Source organism: Talpa occidentalis, unplaced genomic scaffold (genome assembly GCF_014898055.3).
Source record: "Talpa occidentalis isolate TD23 unplaced genomic scaffold, MPIMG_talOcc4v2.1 talOcc4.13, whole genome shotgun sequence".
In the NCBI taxonomy this organism is placed as follows: domain Eukaryota; kingdom Metazoa; phylum Chordata; class Mammalia; order Eulipotyphla; family Talpidae; genus Talpa; species Talpa occidentalis.
Window position 1 is genome coordinate 62523991 of NW_023601322.1, and position 14291 is coordinate 62538281.

Here is a 14291-nt window from a genome sequence, read left to right on the forward strand (position 1 = left end):
GTCCTGAAGCAAGGTGACTGGCTTCCTCCAGAACAGATCAACTCCAAGAAAAAGGACTTCACAAAAATATGCTTTCTTCCCAGCAGAAGAGCTATCCAACACCAGTCAAGGGAGAGGCAACAACTCTGATATGAAGCTCCCCATTTTCTCAGACTTACCAATAGCTGGCAGTGGTACAGATCTGAGAGGTACCCAATAGTGAAGGCATGTTCCATGTGTTTTTCTTCTCAATAGAAAATTCCTCTTGGTTTTCCAAGATGCAAAGTGTGGAACAGATCACTAATGGCTCCATGTGGGTAAATAACACCAACACATATGCAACAGACATTTCAGAGTACTCCATACAGATTCTTATAAATTACAAACCAAAATACAAACAATCCCCCCGACCCTGTCCCCAGCCCTGTGGCTTAGTGGAATACACTAAGCAAATAAGCTGCCACCCCTGGAACTCCATATTTTTTGGAACAAAGATATAAAAAAAATTGGAAGTCCTTAAGTGTTCATTGCCCTATAAAATAATTTTAATGTTTATATATTTTATGTATCTAAGGTTTATACAATAGTCTATAATGACAAACATATACCCTTTTCATAGACATTATTCATATACATATTATCCCATAAAGATTCTTTTTTGGTCTATTAAAAAACTGTACTTAAAAAAACAAGCACACACACAAGAGCTATAGCTTTTCTGTTTGTTATTTTTTTTAAATAGCTTCTCTACTTACATTTCCATGGAGGAGTGAATTTTCCTCCCCTTTCATTTTCTTGTCTTTATTCCCCTAAACAACAGCGCTTCCCCTAACCAAACATGTAACAATAAAAAGCAATTCTAGGAGCTGAGACTCAGATTTCAGGGTTAGCAAACTATTCTAGGTTATGTGTCTTGTTCAACTTCACTTTTGTAATTCTAAATCCTCACCTCCTCTATCCCTCCACCACGTTTGGACCTTTGACTTCTTGAGATCTATATCAGCTGGAACTGACAGCCAAGACACAGAAACTTTAGGAAATAGGGAATCTTTCCTAAGTTTCTTGTCTTGGCTGGGAACAATCAGATTCTACACTTCATGTTTTGGAAAAGACTTGATTTATTGGCTAAGCAGGTTTAAAACAGAAGCCAAATCTCCATGAAACCCTACCCTATAAGCCACGGGAAGTTCCCAGAGATTTGAAAAACAACAAGTATAAAAATAACAAGTGGCAGTTTCTTGTTGCTCTAAGTGTGAGAAGGGGAAGCCAAGGTAAGAAGAAAAAAAATGAGTGAAGAGGCCTTGAAGTCAAGGCTGTAATTAGCTAGTGTGGTCTAATGGTTTCCGGGGATTAAAAATCATTTGTCTCCCCCACTTTATACAACTTGCTTTTGTGTGGGAGCTTGCTTATAAGTAATCTTTCCACACATCATGTATAAAAGTAAATTGCTTCCAACTCTGACAAATCCATGACTATACCTTGGAAAGTGAAGTCATTTTAACCTATTTATAGGGGGCTATAAGGCCTCATGGTGGTAATGAGTAGATTCTAGAATGTGAAGGCAGCATCTCTATCTTCATAGATTCTGAAGCTAAAGAGGAGCCAACCAAACCTGAGTTCTTTCAGAGAAAGTGGAGCCAAGGTTTAGTCACAGCAGGTCAGAGAGAAGGGGTGATTGCCACTTGGCGGCGCCGCCTCTGACCATGTATGAGACGGCCATGTCATCACTGAATCATCCCCTCTGTGGTTGCATCGCACCTCTTGCCTTCCCACTCACCACTTGGCAAATAAAACCAGTACTTTGGGACTTCTGGTTGCTTATTATCACCTTCCCCTGTGGTTAACCAAGAGAAAGGTGTGGTTAAGGAGGACAAGTTATTCATTAAGACATGGGCGCCAGTTTGAGTCCTGCAAGTCATGGATTCACAGAGAAGTTAACGTTTCTGTAACCACAAAGTACAATCCTTACCCACTCTGGTTCGCTGATTCTCCTTCTCACAAGCACGACGGGATGAAAGACTGAAGAGGCTTCAGTGCAAAATTATGATCCTGAACTTTAAAACATCCAATACATCCAAATAATGCTGCATTTGTATTTTATTATCTTGCTAATCAGGGCAGCAGGTGCTCATAAAAATAAAATTCTTACTGATGTCTTGAGATGGGGAGAAGATAAAAATGCCTCTCAGGGTATTTGTGAATTTCATGTCTATGTGGGGTTCCTCTCAGGTCATCACAGATCATTTCAAATTTGTGTGTTAAGTTACAGGTTTTTTTTTTTTTAAAACCAGGGGTAGAATATCTTCTAATGACTTGTCCTGGAAGATGGGCTATTTATTAATAAAAAGAATGCAGAGTTACAATTGACTTTTATAACTGTAGATAGGTAGCAGCCCCTCCATAAGCATGGCAGTCTGTGGCATCTTGTTTTCTTATTTGATATTTTTTTCTTTACTTCCTTTATCAGTCTGTTCTGGATCAGAAGGTATCAGTGGGGAAAGAGAATGGAATTGGAATGGAAGAGCATGAGGAGAGGTGGGGGACAGAGGATGCGGTGGGGAGGAGATGGGGGTGAGAGAAGTTGTGAAGAATGCTCGCCTTTCTGGCTTGAACACCTGAGAGAAGAATATGATGCCGTCCCCTAAGCTAAAGTCTCTAAATACAAGTTGGAGACACAGGTCAGCCTCAGAGCTGGAAGACACAGGACGTTCAGTCATTTCTCGTGTCAGGTAGGTGGCCAGGTGTGAGAAATCGCTAGATGAAGTGTAGTGTTGACCATAGAAAGGAAGAAGAGGAATGACAGTGTGGTGTGACCTGTAACTGCAGGGGACCCACTGGACTTTCTCCATCTGCCCCAGCACCCATTGATACTGTGGGTGAAGACAGAGTGCTCTTTCTCCTGTCAGCCTTCTGTCTTGGAGGCCGGCCTCTATAGCATCTTGGCGTCCAAGGAATACCACATGGTCCACAAACTCTCCACCGAGCAGTTTCCATTCACACAGTTCATTTTCTCTGTCGTCTTCTCATAGTCGCCAGCTCATCATCTTGGAAAGATTATCAAGGCAGGGTCTGTGAGGTGGAAAAAAAATTCAGAATTTATTATATGTGAATGTAGCCTAAGAAGAACTATAGTTCCTTAAAATTCTTCAGCTTTGTGGGCAGGGATAGGACCTTTCATTTTACAGAAGGCATGTTGTCTTCTCAGTTCACTTTATCAGGAGGCACATGGATCTCTATCCCCATTACAAATGATGCTGACTTTGGTCTATTGGCTGATGTGGTTGTCTTTAAGCTTCCTCCACTCTCCATTGCTATTTTTCCCTTTGTGATTAATGAGCATCTTGCGAGGAGTTATTCTGGACTCTTCACTTCACTCACGGGTTTTAATATTCATTGATTCTTCTCGCCTGAACTGATTATTACTGTAGTGGTTGCTGAATGGTGATTTCAAAAAATTCTATCACGGGGCCTCCCTGGTGGCGCAAGAGGTTAAGACACAACCTATGAAGCTAACCGCAGCCACTGCAGCACAAGTTCGATTCCCAGCCAGGGAGCAACACACATGGCACCGCAGACCTCTCCTGACTCACCCGCTGCTCCCCTCAGCATTGTATTTTGGTACATCTGCCTGTTCTGTTCCCGATTCTGTCTCTGGTGAATCCTCTCACACACCTCTGGCCTGTACCCCACCTCTTGTATGCATAAAAATAAATCTTAAAAAAAAATTCTATCATGCCTTCCACACTTAGAAGTTGGTGTTCTACTATAAGGAAGAACTTTTCCTTTTTCCACAGTTATTTATTCATACAGTATGGACTCAGGAATTCCTATTTGATGTGAAAGGTTATCATCTGTTATTGCCAAACACAAATAATCTGAATCAAATGATGAAGGCATATCAGACAAATCCCACTGAGTGACATTTTCTAACATAAATGACCTATAATCTTCAAAATGGCAAGGTGAAGGAAGACAATGCATCTTGTGGAAGAAACCAGAGACATAACAATCAAATGCAATATATGGTTCTTCAGTAAGTTCTAGATAAGACATTAAATTTTTTTCTCTAAAAAGGAAAAGAATACAACAGTTGAAAAACTGTAGACTAGTTAAAAGTGCAATATCAGTGTTAATTTCCTGACTTGGTGATTTCATTGTAGTTGTGTTAGAGTATACATTTGGTTTTAGAAAATACACACAGAAATGTTTGGAGATAGATGGGCATTTGCTCTTCAACTACTCTAAATGGTTCACAAAAATTGCATGTATAACTTATGTTAAATTTTTACTTAATATTTAATATTATAGGGCCTCCCTGGTGGCGCCCTGGGGTTAAGACACAACCCATGAAGCTAACCACAGTCACTGCAGCATGAGTTCGATCCCCAGCCAGAGAACAACCCATATGGTGTAGCAGACCCCTCCTGACTCGCCCGCTGCTCCTCTCAGCAGTGTATTCCAGTCAATCTGCCTGTTCTGTTCCCCACTCTGTCTCTGGTGAATCCTCTCACCACCCCCCACCCCGCACCTCTAGTCTGTACCCCAGCTCTTGTACGCATACAAATAAAATAAATTAAAAAAATATATAATATTATAACATGTCTGAAAGAGAATCAAAACTACATAGTAAAATGTTAAAATTTAGAGAAACTACCTTTGAAGGGGATATAGGAATTCTTTGTACTAATTTTAGCAACATTTCTGTAAGTCTGAAATTATTTCAAAAATAAAAAAATCAATGAGTCCCCAGAATTTCTCTAGTTACTGAACTCTACCTGCATTGCTGTCAGCCCCTCATGGGTCACCAGTGTCCTCCCCTCCCTGCCCAGACCTTTGCTCCCTTTCTTTTCTTGAGGCTGAGAGCTCAGAAGGAAGTGTGTGGCCCACGCACCCTGTCTGGGAGAGGCAGGTGATCACAATGGTCATCGCAGGAGTCAGGCTGCCCTCTGTGACTTTGCTGCCAGAGTTTGGCTCCTGGCCTTTAACTACAAATCAAGTTCCGGCTGACCATGTGGACAGGGGAAGGCAAGAAGGATAATGGGAAGTTGGTCCATTAACGTTTGGGAAGACTTTTCTCCTAGCCTCAGAGTTCGTCCATAAGTGAGTTCCAATATATTTCCAGTAAAAGAGGAAATAATTGTAGACAGTTTTCCATCACTTGCCTGATTTCTTTCATCAGGAGTTTGATTTCTTTTCCTTTTTCCACATTGATTTATTCATACAATATGGCCTTAGGGATTCCTATTTGATGTGAAAGGTTATCATCTGTTATTGCTAAACTCAAACAATCTGAATCTAATGATGAAGGTGTATCAATGGTTGGCTTGCTTGTTGCTACCTTTACTGACCTGTAGCATTTCTGAGGGCAGGTTACAAGTACCTCTGCTGACTTAACAGCCCAGTTTTCTCCTTGGTGAAACTTTAATGACCATCACAGGCTCAATCTTTGCAGGATGCCATGAGTGGATCTTGAGGCAAAATTTATGCGAAACACCAACTTGGGAGTCTTATCCAAGGCCCCACTCTGCAAGGCAGAAATTGACCTATGGCTCTAGAGAGTGTACCAAAACAGCCTGAGCTTTCAAACAGACAACCACACTAGGGACCTGGGGGGCTGCAAAGGCAGCATGGCTCTCACTCATCTGCTGGCCTGTCGCTTAGCACCAGTGCAAGCGAGTGCTCAGAGGCTCCTGGTGCCTGCTTAACATTTAGCAGAGGAAGCAGGATGAGTACAAAATCTTTGGTTACTCCACAGAAAAACTAATTAAATTAATCAATCAGTTTAGTAAAGTGGCAGGATACAAAATCAACGCACAAAAATCAGTAGCCTTCCTATACACAAATAATAAATCTGAAGAAGAAGAAATCAAGAAAACCATTCCTTTTATTATTGAAACAAACAAAAAAATCAAATACTTGGGAATAAACCTAGCAAAAGAAGTAAAGGACCCATACAAAGAAAACACTGTTAAAAGAAATAGAAGACGACACAAAGAAATGGAAAGACATCCCCTGCTCATGGATCGGAAGAATTAACATTATCAAAATGGCCATCCTACCAAAAGCAATCTACAGATTCAATGCTATTCCAATTAAAATTTCAATGTCATTCTTCAAAGAAATGGAAAAAATATTGATGAAATTAATATGGAGCCACCAAAAACCCTGAATAGCCAAAACCCTCCTGAAAAAAAAAAAAAAAGAAGGGAATGGAGGCATCACTCTCCCAGATTTCAAACTACACTACAAAGCCATAAAAATAAAAACTACTTGGTATTGCAACCAGAACAGACACATGGACCAATGGAACCAAATAGAAAACCCAGAAATAAACCCACAGATCTAAGGTCAACTAATCTTTGACAAAGGAGCAAAGACTATGCACTGGAGCAAAGAAAATTTGTTCAATAAATGGTGCTGGGAAAACTGGGTCGCTACATGCAAAAGAATGAAGCTTGACTACTACCTCACACCATGCACAAAAACCAACTCAAAATGGATTAAAGAACTAGACATAAGACCTGAAACCATAAAATACATAGAAGGAAATACAGGTGAAACTCTACATGACCTGCACCTCAAAGACATCTTTACAGACGCATCACCCAAAGCAGTGATAGTGAAGGCAAAGATAAACATCTGGGACTACATCAAATTAAAGAGCTTCTGCACAGCAAAAGAGACAGTAACCAAAACAAAGAGAAACCCCACTGACTGTGAGAAAATTTTTGCACCCAACACTAATGATAAAGGACTGATCACAAAAATCTACAAAGAGCTGAAGAGACTCAGGCATATGAAAAAATGTTCCATGTCACTTGCAATCAGGGAAATGCAAATCAAAACTACAATAAGATGCCATCAAACACCAGTGAGAATGGCACATATTAAAAAAACTAGCAACAACAAATGCTGGCGAGGATGTGGAGAGAAAGGAACTCTCCTGCACTGTTGGTGGGAGTGCAAACTGGTCCAACCACTATGGAGAGATGTGTGGAGATTCCTCAACCTACCAAAGATAGAGCTTCCATATGATCCAGCAATTCCACTCCTAGGTATTTACCCAAAGGACACAGAAACATCAATTCCAAAGAGCACCTGCACCCCTATGGTTATAGCAGCACAATTTACAATGGCTAAGCTTTGGAAACAACCCAAATGCCCAAAAACAGATAATTGGATCAAGAAGATGTGGTCCATATACACCATGGAATATTACTCAGCATTCAAAAAAGATGAACACAGGCAATTTGCAGCAACATGGATGGAGCTGGAAGGGATCATGTTCAGTGAAATAAGCCAGAAGTAAAAAGAAAAATACCGGATGGTCTCTCTCATAACAGGAATCTAGAAAACCTAAATAAGGGACCAGGAAAAAGAATAACTATAAGAAAGAAAAAAATCAAAATCAACAAACAACTATGAACCAGAGACACACTTTGGGGGGGGGTAAAGGAGGGATTGGGGTCAAAATCAGGGGGTTGCAATCGTATGAGGAATATAAAAATAAAAAATAAATTAAAAAAATATTCATTAAAAAAAATCTTTAGTTGCTAGGATGCATTCCATGTCCCACCATGTCAATGAGTTACACAGGATCTGGAGTTATGCTGTCTCCACCACTCCTCATTGATTGTGGGCAGGAGTTTCATCCTGCTGTGCATGACTATTTAACTCTTCAAAGAGGCCCCCTTCAAAGGGGCCTTCCCTGTGTGGAAGTTGCTGCAGTGCTGATGCTGGGCTCCCGCCTTTGGAAATGGGTCAACCTCTTCATATCACCAGTGGACCCAGAAAATACTGCTTTGATCTGCAGATCAGGCCTGGGGTCCACAGCCAGTAGCCTGTGGCTCCCCGAACGAAGGCAAGGTCATTTGGGAAAGTGCACCCGGGCTCCCAAGGGGGCAGCGGTGGTTGGTTTGCTTTTGTTGCTACCCACTGTCCTGTAGCATTTCTGAGGGCTCAATCAGGTCGCAACAAGGAGTAACTGCCAATGGCAGGAAGTCTGCCACATTAACCTGACCTTCCAGGTTGTGCTAAATGGCATAGAAAGAACTTCAACTCTAAAGAATAATGAGCCTCCATTTTAACAGGGCCCTGAAAATGTCATCACTGCAATCTCCCTATGCCTGGGAGAGGCAATTGTTTAAAAAAAATTATTTATTTATGCATACAAGAACTGGGGTATAGGCCAGAGGTGTGTGTGTGTGGGGGGGGGTGCGGGGGTGAGAGAATTCATCAGAGAGAATGGGGAACAGAACAGGCAGACTGACTGAAATACACTGCTGAGGGGAGCAGTGGGCAAGACAGGAGAGGTCTGCTGTGCCATGTGGGTAACTACCTGGTTGGGGATCAAACTAGTGCTACAGAGGCTGTGGATGGCTTCACGGTGCTGTGCTTAACCCCTTGTGCTGCCACGTAGAGGCAATTTTTAGTGACAAATCCAGGGGCCAGAGGCTCCCAGAGTTGGCAAGGTGATAATGCTTTGTTTACTGAGCACTTAGAAGCTGATGTGTGCAGGAAAGCTGTAATAGTGTCATCTTAAATGAGATGTCAGATGGGTAGCAGCACAGACTGATTCAGATTGCCCAGCTTGGATAGCTCAATTCCTAGCTGTGACCTGTGGAAATTATTTAATCTCTCTAGACCTCAGTTTCCTTATCTGTAAGATCAGGGTGGTCATACTACTTACTTTGCATGGTTGCAGGGAGATGTTAAAATCAGTTGACATAAGAAAAGCGCATAGAACATTGTTGGCACATATGGGGTTCTAGATGGGGTTATATTATTATTATGGGAGCTCTTGTGATTCTGCTTCTCAATGACCTCAAAGAATGGACAAAGCCTGCAGAGGGTAGATCCCAGGGAACTGGCTTGTCACACAAGTTACTAGCGTTTTTTTGCCTTAGAAACCTTGAGTTTCAGGGCCTCCCTGGTGGCGCAGCGGTTGAGCGCTGGGTTGCGAAGCTGCCCGTGGCCTCTGCGACGCCGGTTCGATCCCCGGCTGCTCCCCGGCCACCAGAGGAGGGTCCCACATGGCGCGCAGACCTCTCCTGCCGCCCGCTGCTCCCCTCAGCAGTGTACTTCGGTCCTTCTGCCTGCTCTGCTCCCCGCTCTGGCTCTGGTGAATTCTCTCACCCTCCCACGCTTCTGACTGTACCCAGTGCATGTATAAACAAAACAAACAAACAAACAAATAAATAAAAACATGCCTCTATAAAAAAAAAAAAAAAAAAAAAAAAAAGAAACCTTGAGTTTCAGTTTCCTAAGTTGAGTTCTTTTTTTTTTTTTTTTTTTTAAAGATTTATTTATTTATTTATACAAGCACTGGGTACAGTCAGAAGCGCAGGAGGGTGAGAGAATTCACCAGAGCCAGAGCGGGGAGCAGAACAGGCAGACAGACAGAGAACACTGCTGAGGGGAGCGGCGGGCGGCAGGAGAGGTCTGCGCGCCATGTGGGACCCTCCTCCGGTGGCCGGGGAGCAGCCGGGGATGGGGATCGAACCGGCGCTGCAGAGGCTGCAGGCAGCTTTGCAACCCAGCGCTCAACCGCTGCGCCACCGGGGAGGCCCCTAAGTTGAGTTCTTAAAATCTTACATCCTAATCTACAAAATGAGGATAATAAAAGTTTAGTATTTGCATGGCCTATATTATTATTCCCATTTTATAGATGAGAAAGTTGAGACTCAGAGAGGAGAAGTGCCTTCCCCGAAGTCACACAGGAGAGGAGGGGGAGGGAGGGGAGAGAGGAGGAGAGGAGAGGAATGGAGAGAGACAGACAGACACACAGAGAGAGGATGTGAGCAAGAATCGAGGAAGGAGACACAGCTAAGAAGTATTTTCTGAATAAGTGGGCGTGGAAGTTCAATAAATATATCCTTAAGGATAATAAAGGAGATGACATTTCATGCTCTGTCTACACAATTGCAAACAACCACTTTGCCTATAAAAAAATGCCAGGTAGCTTTTGTTTGCTGTGTAGTCACTGCTTTAAAGAGCAGACAGGGCCCTGTCCCTGTGTAGATGAATTCTTAAGCTCCCACCAACCTGGAAGCCAGTGCCTGCGCCCCTTCTTTTAGAGATGGAGAGCAGGGAGCAACTTGCATCTGTGCTGTGGCATCTCCCATAAGTTCATCCTTCCTGTCAAGGTCCTCCTTGGCAGGAAAAATGATTCGTCTCCTCTCCAACTGTCCGTTCAACACATTTATTGTGTGACTGAAAATGTGATAAATGAATGCACTTCAGGCTGTGCTGAGCTCGTTCCTGCTACCTGGACTGCAGCCTGTCCAGCTCCTTCTTTTCTTCCAATCTCAGTTTAAATGCTACCTCGGGCCTCCCTGGTGGTGCAAGGGTTTAAGCACAGAACTGTGAAGCTATCCACAGCCTCTGTAGCACGACTTCGATCCCCGGCCAGGGAGCAATTCACATGGCGAGCAGACCTCTCCTGTCTCGCCCGCTGCTCCCCTCAGCAGTGTATTTCAGTAGATCTGCCTGTGCTGCTCCCCACTCTGTCTCTGGTGAATCCCCTCAGCCCCCACACCTTCCTGTATGCATACATAAATAAATATTTTTTTAAAAAAAGAAGTTACTTTCTAAGAAAAAATTTGAATGTCACCTCCCTGGACACTCTACCTAACAAGCTGCACCCTCAGCCGTTCCCATCGCTTCCTTTATAACATTCTGTCACAAAGAAACAATCCCTTGTCTTGAACTTATTCACATTTACTCCCCTTGACAAAGGCAGGAATCTTACTCTCACTGTTCACTGCTGTATCCCAACGCTATGGAACAAAACTTGGTGCAGAGTAGATGCTCAATCAATATTTTTGAATGAAAATGAATGAATAAGTGAATGAAGTGATGTTGATTTTTTTACCGAGAAAGAAACATTCTGTGACTTTAAATGGAGCTGGCCCAGGAGGGAGCTCCTCGGTCACAATGGCAGCCCAGCAAGGGTTTAACTCATGAGCACAAGCATTTTATGGATTGCAAATTGTGCCAGGGACATTTAATTTCTGTTAATTGGCGCCAAGGAGGAAGGGTTGTTACAGAAATCGCCAGGTGACTGGAAATGCGTCTGTGTCAGAACTATTTGCAAATCAGAATGGATATTTCATAAACCCTGTCAGGGCTGGGTTTGTGTGTCCCCAGCCAGCCAGCACCCGTGCGCTCAGTGACTGTATTTAGGGTCCCAGACAACATAACCCTTGACCTTCAACAGATGGGGTGAGGTGCGCTAGTGGGGGCAACCGGCAGAAAAAAGACTGACGAGGGTCACAGCACGCGAGCATCACACTAACGCCACGGTGCTTTCCCATATGCTGCTATTGACACTGTATTATCTCCTGAGTCCCTACCAAACCAGGAAAGCACCATGCAAGATCTGCATTTTATAAGCAAGGGAACTAAGGTTGTGAGAGATTTCATGATCCACCACAGTGATACCAGGAGAAAATTCAGAGCCTGGATTTGAATCCAAGTCCCTCCGATTCACTGTGCTCTCAACCACCTGGCCCCTGAGCCGCGGTGGGATTAGTGTATGCCTGCTCTCTGCCTCGGTCATGTCTGCAAACTCCAACAGCTACCACATCTCGGGCCCGTTCTGTACATGGGCATCTGACCTGCCATCTAGCTTCCGTTTCCCCATGCCCCATGGAGTGCCCATTAGAGCTTCTACTCCTCAGATGAGTAAAGAAAGTTGCCAAGGGGCTCATGAATTTGGGCCAAGGACAGGGAGCCTAGAAGTAGCGGGGCCTGGGTTTGAATCCAGGGCATGTGGCTCTGAGCCCAAGTGCTGCGTTTCCATGTAACCTTTCCACGTGCCCCCTTTCAGAACCTGGTTCTGCTCACGGAAGCTTTCCTGACAACTACTCTGCTCTCCCACGTCTGTGTGACATGCCCAGCTTTTGGGGGCATCTCTGTTTTTGAATTGTGCCCCCATGTACATCTATTAGTCAAGTCCGCGGTTATTGAGCACTTTGATTTACTCAGTGCCATGATCCAAACTATGCATGCACAATCTCCTTAATCCTGCCCCAAGCTCCCATAGGGTGGAGGTTCTGATGCCCATTTTACAAATGAGAAACTTGAGGTTTCAGGAAGGGTAACTTTTCCAAGTTTGTTTAGCTCCTTGTCAAAGGAAACAGCTATTAAGTGACAAAGCTGGACAGAACCTCAGATAATTTGACTCCAAAACCCATCACTGTGGCTATTTTATTCTATTGCTTCTCTATAGTTTACAAAGCTCTAGTGGATTGGGAATGGAGCCGGAATAGCTACCTCCACTTCCTTGTAGATTGATGCTTTAAATCTAGTCCTTTACAGAAGACCTAAGCTCTCAAATTTGCCAACATCTAAAAACAACTTAAGCTCAAAAAAGAATTCATCTTATAAATAGAATGTGTGGAATGGAATCTTTGGAAATTGTTCTGATATCTAAAATTAGCTTTTTCTTCCAAATGTGTTACCCTTCCTGTCTGACTGCTCTGTTCCTTGCAGAGAAGCTGGTGCTGCCTCCCCTTTGCTGTGGCTGGCATGTCCTCACAGTACAGTTCTTAGCCCTCTCCTTGACAGAGATGTAAAACACCTCTAGGTAGGATCTGGATACAAGCTTTTAAAGGTGCTATTTAGTTGAAGTCCCCTTTGGTCCTCCAGACCTACTTTAGCTGCTGCCTTGTGTTTGGATTCGCACTGGCTTTTTGTTAATTTGAGAGTTTCTGAACTTAAATGGTTCTCCAGTCCTCTTGGATGGCCAACGGAGCCTGTTTTCACAGGAAGGGCTTTAGGCTAGCCCTGGCCTCCAGGACTTGTGTGACCCACAGCAGTCCAACTCTGACTTGGCAAATGGCCTTCATCAAGTTGGTCGGTCATGCTGGCACTGATTCTATGAGCATTAACTGAGGATACACAAAATGGCCTTTGCAAATGCTTTTTAGACATCTCCCTGGGACTTGTCTTACTAGGCTACAGCTCTTGTCCATCCAGCAGTGATCCTATTTGCATAATTACCTTGCATGCGTGGGTGTGTATCTACCCCCAAAAGCAATTACCTTGAACTTTGGATAGATACCAGCATGGAATAGGTGAGCTTGTGGGGGCAACCGGCAGAAAAAAGACTGATGAGCCCTCCTGTACCCACAGAGAAGATGAAAAGCGGGGGGTATCATTTTGGAAATCATATCGCCCTTCTTATGGTGCTCTTTGTTTCGTTTTAAACAAGGACAAGCAAAGCCAGAAATAAACACATGAAGAGTGATCTAGGGAATGCAAAGTGATCATTGTGTTTTGACATCAATGATCCAGAACCACAAGGCAGGCGTTGGCTCTTTTTCAGGTTGCCTGGCTGTGTCTGGCCGCCCTTGCGGCAAGGGTGTATTTGCTTCTTGGATTTCTCTGTACAGGATACTCTCAGTTACCTTCCTTTCCACCCCTACTTCTTGGACACAGAGACTCTACCTTGTACTTTTTCTCTGGGAGCACCTGAAACATTCTGATCTGCAGCTTGGGGACTTTCCCTGCATCCCTGACAAAGGTTCTCATGAGCACTTGTGAGCAGCAGCAAAACCAGCAAGATTGGTTTCAATTTCAGATTCTGCAGCTGGCTGCCCAGAGGGGCTAGGCGTGGACCCAAGGGTGTCTGGCTGGAAAGTCCTGTGCTCACACCACTTGGGCGCAGTCACAGGCTGTGTCTCCCCCACTCAAGAGCACCGAGGCCTCCTCAATCAGTCATATGGGAAGGAATTCTTGTAAAAATTCTTCTCACTAAGAATGTCTTCAACTGGACATGCTGGTACATCAAAACCTCAACTCCCAGCCATGAATCCAACCCTTAGGGTCCTGGTGATAGAAGCCAGATGGCAGCTCAGAAATGTAGGCAGGGTGTCCACGGCCTCAGGTTGCTCAGTGTTTACTAGCACCTCTGTGAGCAGCGCTGAAATTTCTACTGGACACATGTTGGGAAATTTACAAGGGAATGATAAACATGGAATTTAGGATGGTGGTCGTGATGAGGTAGGGAGGAGGGGAAGAAAGGAATGTGACGGGAGGCATGCAGCAGGCTTTCGTGGTATTGATAATTCCCTTTTAAAAGGCTAGGTGGTAGGTGTGTGGTTATGTGTTTTATCATTGTATATAATTACACATTTAAAAAGGGAGGTAGGGAGAAAAGAAGTAAGGAGCCGAAATGCAGAAAAAATTGTATCCCTATTGCCTGCCTCTCACAGAGGCTGGGCCAGAGTGGGTACAGGTGAGTGTTGCTGAATGAATGGGCAGGTAAATGGGTGAGCCTCTAATATTGCTCCAGGCCTCTCCCCCTT

The 14291-nt window shown here is 43.8% G+C and overlaps 1 protein-coding gene across 1 annotated transcript in view; it reads right to left on the minus strand.

The window, feature by feature from the left end:
* Window positions 1–602: 602 nt before the first annotated feature.
* Window positions 603–14291, minus strand: part of SH3RF2 (SH3 domain containing ring finger 2) — a 143437-nt gene continuing 129748 nt past the window's right edge. The window contains exon 11 of the mRNA XM_037509012.2: window positions 603–3048. The gene's annotated coding sequence lies outside the window, so the exon portion shown is untranslated. The remainder of the gene's footprint in view (window positions 3049–14291) is intronic.